The sequence below is a fragment of the Artemia franciscana genome, chromosome 16, assembly GCF_032884065.1.
Source record: "Artemia franciscana chromosome 16, ASM3288406v1, whole genome shotgun sequence".
Taxonomy (NCBI): domain Eukaryota; kingdom Metazoa; phylum Arthropoda; class Branchiopoda; order Anostraca; family Artemiidae; genus Artemia; species Artemia franciscana.
In genome coordinates this window covers 22,402,889-22,409,210 of record NC_088878.1, presented here as the reverse complement: position 1 = coordinate 22,409,210, position 6,322 = coordinate 22,402,889, and positions in this window count along the sequence as shown.

The following is a 6,322-nucleotide window of genomic DNA, read 5'->3' as shown; positions in this document are numbered from 1 at the left end:
TAGGAAGGAACTTCAACTTTATGGTGACGAAGATACTCACAGTGTAAGAACTATTCTGTTGAACAAACAAAAGTAATAAAAATCTAAATCCATTTACCAATTATTTGATTAGAATAAGAATCCCTCTATAGTTCAATCAGTTGAAAGTATTACCTATCTTGGCCTCCCAATCGGGTCAACTCTGTCTCACGCTCGACAACTTCTGATAAGCCACATTTCTCGTAAAATTGCCACTGCGCATACATCCATAATTACTGTGAAATTGGGCTTTAACCGACACACTCTTGCAACTCTTTACAAACAAAAACTAATAAAACACACATGAACAAACAAAACTAATAAAATTCAAAATCCATTATCGAAATATTCGATTGCTAAATTCTCTCTTGTGCTAAAATCCCGCTAATGCCATCTTTTACAGGAAAATCACTCTTCGTCAAGTTTCATCTTCTGAATAATAAAAAAAAGAAGAAAAAGGAGAAGACTTTTTAATATTATAGCTAAAAAGGAAAATCCAAAAACATTATGCAAGTTCTTATAATAATTAAAAACAATTGTTATCATTACAAGAAAGCTTTAACGAACACATAAAAGATGAAAAGGATATCCCAAACGAACAATTAAAATAAAGAAACTGAAAAAAGTATCACACACTAAGCTTATCGGTCATGACTCTGACAACTGACCCGACTCCACAAATACCAACTATTCTTTCGTGCCAATTTAAGAGTTGCCCACTTGATCCTGAAATTTAGATAGGGCAATTAGGAAGCATTTCATCCACACAAATATTAGAAACTAATTAACAGCTGTGTAAACGAAGTGATTACATTGGGGTATAAACAATATCAATCATATCAAGTTAGTGTAAAAGCTTACTTTTTAGACATTTTAAATCTGAGTGGACAGTGATTTTTCTCTCCTTAATACCTTGCTCTTTACGCTAAAGTTTTTTAGCACTTTTAAAAAAGCTTCCTATTCTAACTAAACGGCCCTTGTATTTCAGAAGTCGCTCTTAAAAAATTTGGACAAACAATTGAACTTTAGTGTAAAGAGCAAGGTATTGAGAAGGGGGGCAACCCCTTTTTACACGGAGTAATTTCTATTCGTTGTGAGTTTTAATGTTGCTCCTTACTTTCAATTGAAAAAACTTGTCTTTTTAATTTAATTTATGATCTTTTTTCAAATAATGCCGTTATATCTAGCTCAACCTACATGAAAAATTCCCTCCCCACACGGGAAACTCCTCCATGGAAATTTGCTCCCGCGTAATATATAGCCCGCCCGGGTAAAATTCTATCCGGACAATTCCTCGTTGAACATCCCCCCTTCCCCCCGCAAATTTCTTGCAGGCGATTTAGTGTGAAAAAATACCCCCAAGGATACTTTTATTTAAATAATGAAATCATTTTGCGATCACTCCGTAAATCCCCCCTTCCGTGGTAATTTTTCCCCGGAAATTCAAACACGCTCTAAATTTTCCCCGGACAATTGCTCCGCAACATCTTCAAGTACAAGTTGATTTGGCAAAGAGAAAGTCTATTCGACTTCTATCAAATCCCCCATATGAAAATTTTTCCTGGAAAGTTCACCCCCATAAATTTTCCACCCACGGAAAATTATCTTCATGAAAACCCACACCAAATACAAAATCCCCCCCCGAAAAATTCTTTATACCTCCCGATAACAAATACTATACGTAAACAATGGACAAATTTTTTACAACTTAAGCACCTATCCCCAGGGGCAGTGAAGGGTGATGCTGTCTCCAAAGACATAGCATTGGGACCTTTCAACTTTGCTGAACAAAATAGGTACTTTAAAATTTCTATCGAATGATTTTGGGGGAAAAGGTACCATAGGAGAGGGGAGAGTTGCATTCAAATCCTTTTGGTTCTTTAAAAACAGCACTAAAACTTTTAAGTTCCGTTCAAATGAGCCCTCTCCCAATGTCATAAGACCATAGGATCGATACGATCATCCTGGAAAAAAAAAAACAAATAAACACGCATCCGTGATCATTTTTCTTGCAAAAAATACGAATTCCACATTTTCCAAATTTAAGATTATTTGACCTTAAAGGTGTGTATCCCCCTCTTTTTCGAAAATCAGGCAAATTTTCTCAGGCTCCTAGCCTTTTATAGGTAACACCAAGCTTAGTGAATCATACATATTGGGAATCAAACAGTTCGTGGTAACGAACTGTAATAAGGAGCGACCCGGCTCAATAGCAACCGAAACTCTAAAATACGGAATTTTGGTGTCAATAATTACATAAAAAGAATTGCATTTTTATGCTGATTTTAAATATGTAAGTTTCATCATTTTTGGTCTTACCCATCAAAATTTACGAGCCTGCAAAAATTTGCCTTATTTTAGAAAATAGGGGAAACACCCCTAAAAGTCATCGAATTTTAACGAAAATCACACCATCAGATTCAGCGTATCAGAGAACCCTACTCCAGAAGTTTCAAGCTCCTATCTACGAAAATATGGAATTTTGTATTTTTTTCCCAGAAGACAGATCAAGGATGCGTGTTTATTTGCTTGTTTGTTTTTTTCCCAGGGTGATCGTATTGGCCCAGTGGTCCTAGAATGTCGCGAGAGCGCTCATTCTAATGAAAATTAAAAGTTCTAGTGCCCTTTTTAAGTAACCAAAAAAATTGGTGGACACCTAGGCCCCCTGCCCCACACATATTTTTCACCAGAGTCACTGGATCAAAATTTTGAGGTAGCCATTCTGTTAGTCAAAACCTGTCACTTAGTTAGTCAAAACTTGTCCCCTCCTCAACGCCTCGCTCTTTACGCTAAAGTTTTTTAATTGTTTTAAAAAATAGAGTTGTGACAGAGTCAAACTTTAGCGTAAAGAGCGGGGCGATGAAGAGGGGACAACGTCTTTCATATACGGAATAATTTCTGTTCGTTTCAAGTTTTAATGTCGCTCCTTACTTGCAGTTAAAAAAAACTTGTTTTTTTTTGTTTAATCAGCTTAATAACCCGATTTTTTTCTTATATTTCTATTGACATCGAACTTCCGTTTATTAGTTTGGTTACTATTGAGCCGCGTCACTCCTTACTTACAGGTCTTTACCACGAACTGCTAAAGGTAGTTGCATGAAATACCCCCTACCTAATATTCTTCATCTAAGTAGAACCTAAGTATAACCAGTTTTTTTTCGCTGGTTTTTCTTGACAAACAAATTTGAGCTATATATTTGCGCAGTGGGGGGAGGTGGGTGGGTGTAAAGTACTTCTGTAGTTTTCATAATTTGATTAATAAAGTATTATATATCTATATATATAAAAATAAGTTGTCTGTGTGTGTGTGTGTGTGTGTGTGTGTCTGTCGAGTGACGTCATGTTTGTGTGTCGACTGACGTCATGTTTGTCGACTGACGTCATTTTAAGGATTGAGCTGTATGCGTCATGAAGTTGTTTGTCGACTGACGTCATGAATAGAAATTACAGACCGGGACACCGGGACACAAATGACGACCGGGACACAAATGACGACCGGGACACCGGGACACAGGGAATATAAATGACCACCGGGACACTCAAAGAGAAATTACAAACTGGGACACCGGGACACAAATGACGAGCGGGACACAGGGAATATAAATGACGACCGGGACACAGGGACACATCATTAGAATAATGAGGTATAGATCTGAATACGGATTGTTTTTCCCATGGACAATTATATGTTGCATGTTCAAGAGTCAGTAAACCTGACAATCTATTTATATGCATAGACAATGGGACAGCGAAGAATGTTGTATATTCGCATATATTCGCATATATATATATATATATATATATATATATATATATATATATATATATATATATATATATATATATATATTTATATATATATATATGTATATATATATAAAGCTTGGAGGGCAACTAGGCCTCTTCCCTCACTCCTTTTTCTCAAAATCTTCCGATTAATTGCAATTAATTAATATGTAAATTTCGTTTTAATTATTTATGTGCGGAGAGCCAAGATCAAAACATGCATTAATTCAAAAACGCCCAGAAATTAAATAAAAAAACAAGTTTTTTTTAATGAAAGTAAGGAGCAACATTAAAACTTAAAACGAACAGAAATTACTCCGTATATGAAAGGGGCTTTTCCTCCTCAACGCCCCGCTCTTTACGCTTTTAATGTTTTAAAAATACAGTTAAGAGAAAGAGTCAAACTTTTACAAGATTTACCATATGGCCTGCAAGAGCAAAGCAACGGTGGGATTCGTTTTTGAGCCTGAATGATCTTTTTGGGTGTAAAAAAGAAGAAATATGCCGTATATGAAGAATATCGTGGCTCCAGCCACTTTTCTTGATTTTTAAGCCAATGTATTTCCCTTCTTGTTCAAACCAAGGAACGGTAAAATTCCTATATAGGAATTACTTTTAACACCACTAACAGCACTCCTTTATGCCCTAGTATCTCGTACTGATCCTATCAGTCTTCGGCTTATTATAATGTAATCTATAAGGTTTGCAGTCTTACCATCACCATTATAACATAATCTATAAGGTTTGGTGTCTTACCATCACGCGAGTACCATGTCAACTTATGGGCTAATTTAAGACCAAACACCGTATTGGTTATAACTAGGTTGCTATGCCTACAAAATTGCAGAAGTCTGTAGCCATTACCGTTTTCTTTTCCTACACCAAACTTACCTAGGGTAGGATACCATCTATCCCTATTTCTACCGATCTGGGCGTTGAATTCTCCTAGTAAAAACACCGTATTTCTACCTGGGACCCAGTCTATTTGGCGCTGTAACTGTAAGTAAAATTAACTAGTATCTCCGTCAGTCGGTTCAACAGGGGTTTATGCTACTATAACTGATAACATGAACTTTTTAGTCATAAAATGAGCAATTAGTATTCTACAATTAATACCTTCCCAGCCTAAACAAGACATAGCAGCTTCCTTGTTCATCATGAGCCCTACTCCCTGTCTATGTACCCCATCTTTCCTGCCTGAGTAAACAAATTCTATATCACCTAATTTCATGCTTCCTACTCTTGGGATATGAGTTTCTGAAACTCCTAATTAGTCCAGTTTGAATCGTCTGAATTCGTCAGTCAAAATGTCAATACGATAGTCATTTTTTAACGTCGTAACATTCCAAGTTCCAATTTTCATCTTCTTTAATTCATTGAAATTATTTTGGCCTCAGGAAAAGCAATGATACCGGATACTAGTGTAGGAAGGGCATCAACATATATTCTCAAGTCTACAACGAAGCGCTTAAGCCGACTTATAACCAGACAGCAAGAAGTCCCTGGGACCTCCAGTATGAATGCAGGCTTTGTGCAATCCTGGTCCCATCTTGGTAACAACATGGTTTTTAGCACTTGGCGATGCTCTTCTATTAACAAGAGTCGAAATCCTGCATAGATAGTCCCAAGGCTATTACCTCCAACTCATTATATATTCATGCCTACAAATATTATTCTACTAGGGGGAAAAGCATGTTATGAACAAAAGTATGACACAATCTCTACAAGGAAAAAAACAAAAAAGGGTTAGGTGAATGCGATCCTTATTGACCCTTTTCCACACGATCATTTCACAATCTCTTAAAATAGTATTTACTACTTAATAAAATGTTGTAAGAGTTTGATGGTTTCTCAAACAACATAGTTGACCCAAATAAAAGCTGTTAATAAAACATAAAATTCAATAAAACATTTTAAATTGTAGGCAAATATACAGTCTCCTGAAAGGAACGAGGCGCAAACTAAACAACAGACAAAATTCAAGTTCGTCTCAGAAAAAATAAAAACCAATCAAGAATGTCTAGAACTATCAAGTAAAATCATAAAGTCAAATATAAAAACCTGAATGAGATGTTAGTTCCATTTTTTAAAATCTCATCCCAAGGAAACACAAAGTGAAAGTGTAATACGAAACTTCCAGGAATTGTACTCCTACATTCCCACTTAGTGTCAATTTACTAGACCAGCTGGGTCTACTAGACTTTTCTACTACAATTACTACTACTACTAATATCTCAATGCAGGACCAAGCCGCCTAAGGCCAACACAACTACACACGCTCCTCCTCCATCCCAATCTATTCAAAGCCTTCCTTTTTACATCCTCTCTGGAATTTCCCATTTGTCTTAAATCTTTCTTTGTGGCATCTTCCCAACCCAGACGAGGACGACCTGCTTTCCATTTAGCCCTAGACGGTTGGCCGAAAAGGACAATCTTCGGCAATCTGTCATTCTCCACCCGTGGAACGTGCCCTAGTCATCTCAGCATCTCTACCTTTCTGGGATTGAACCAATTTTTT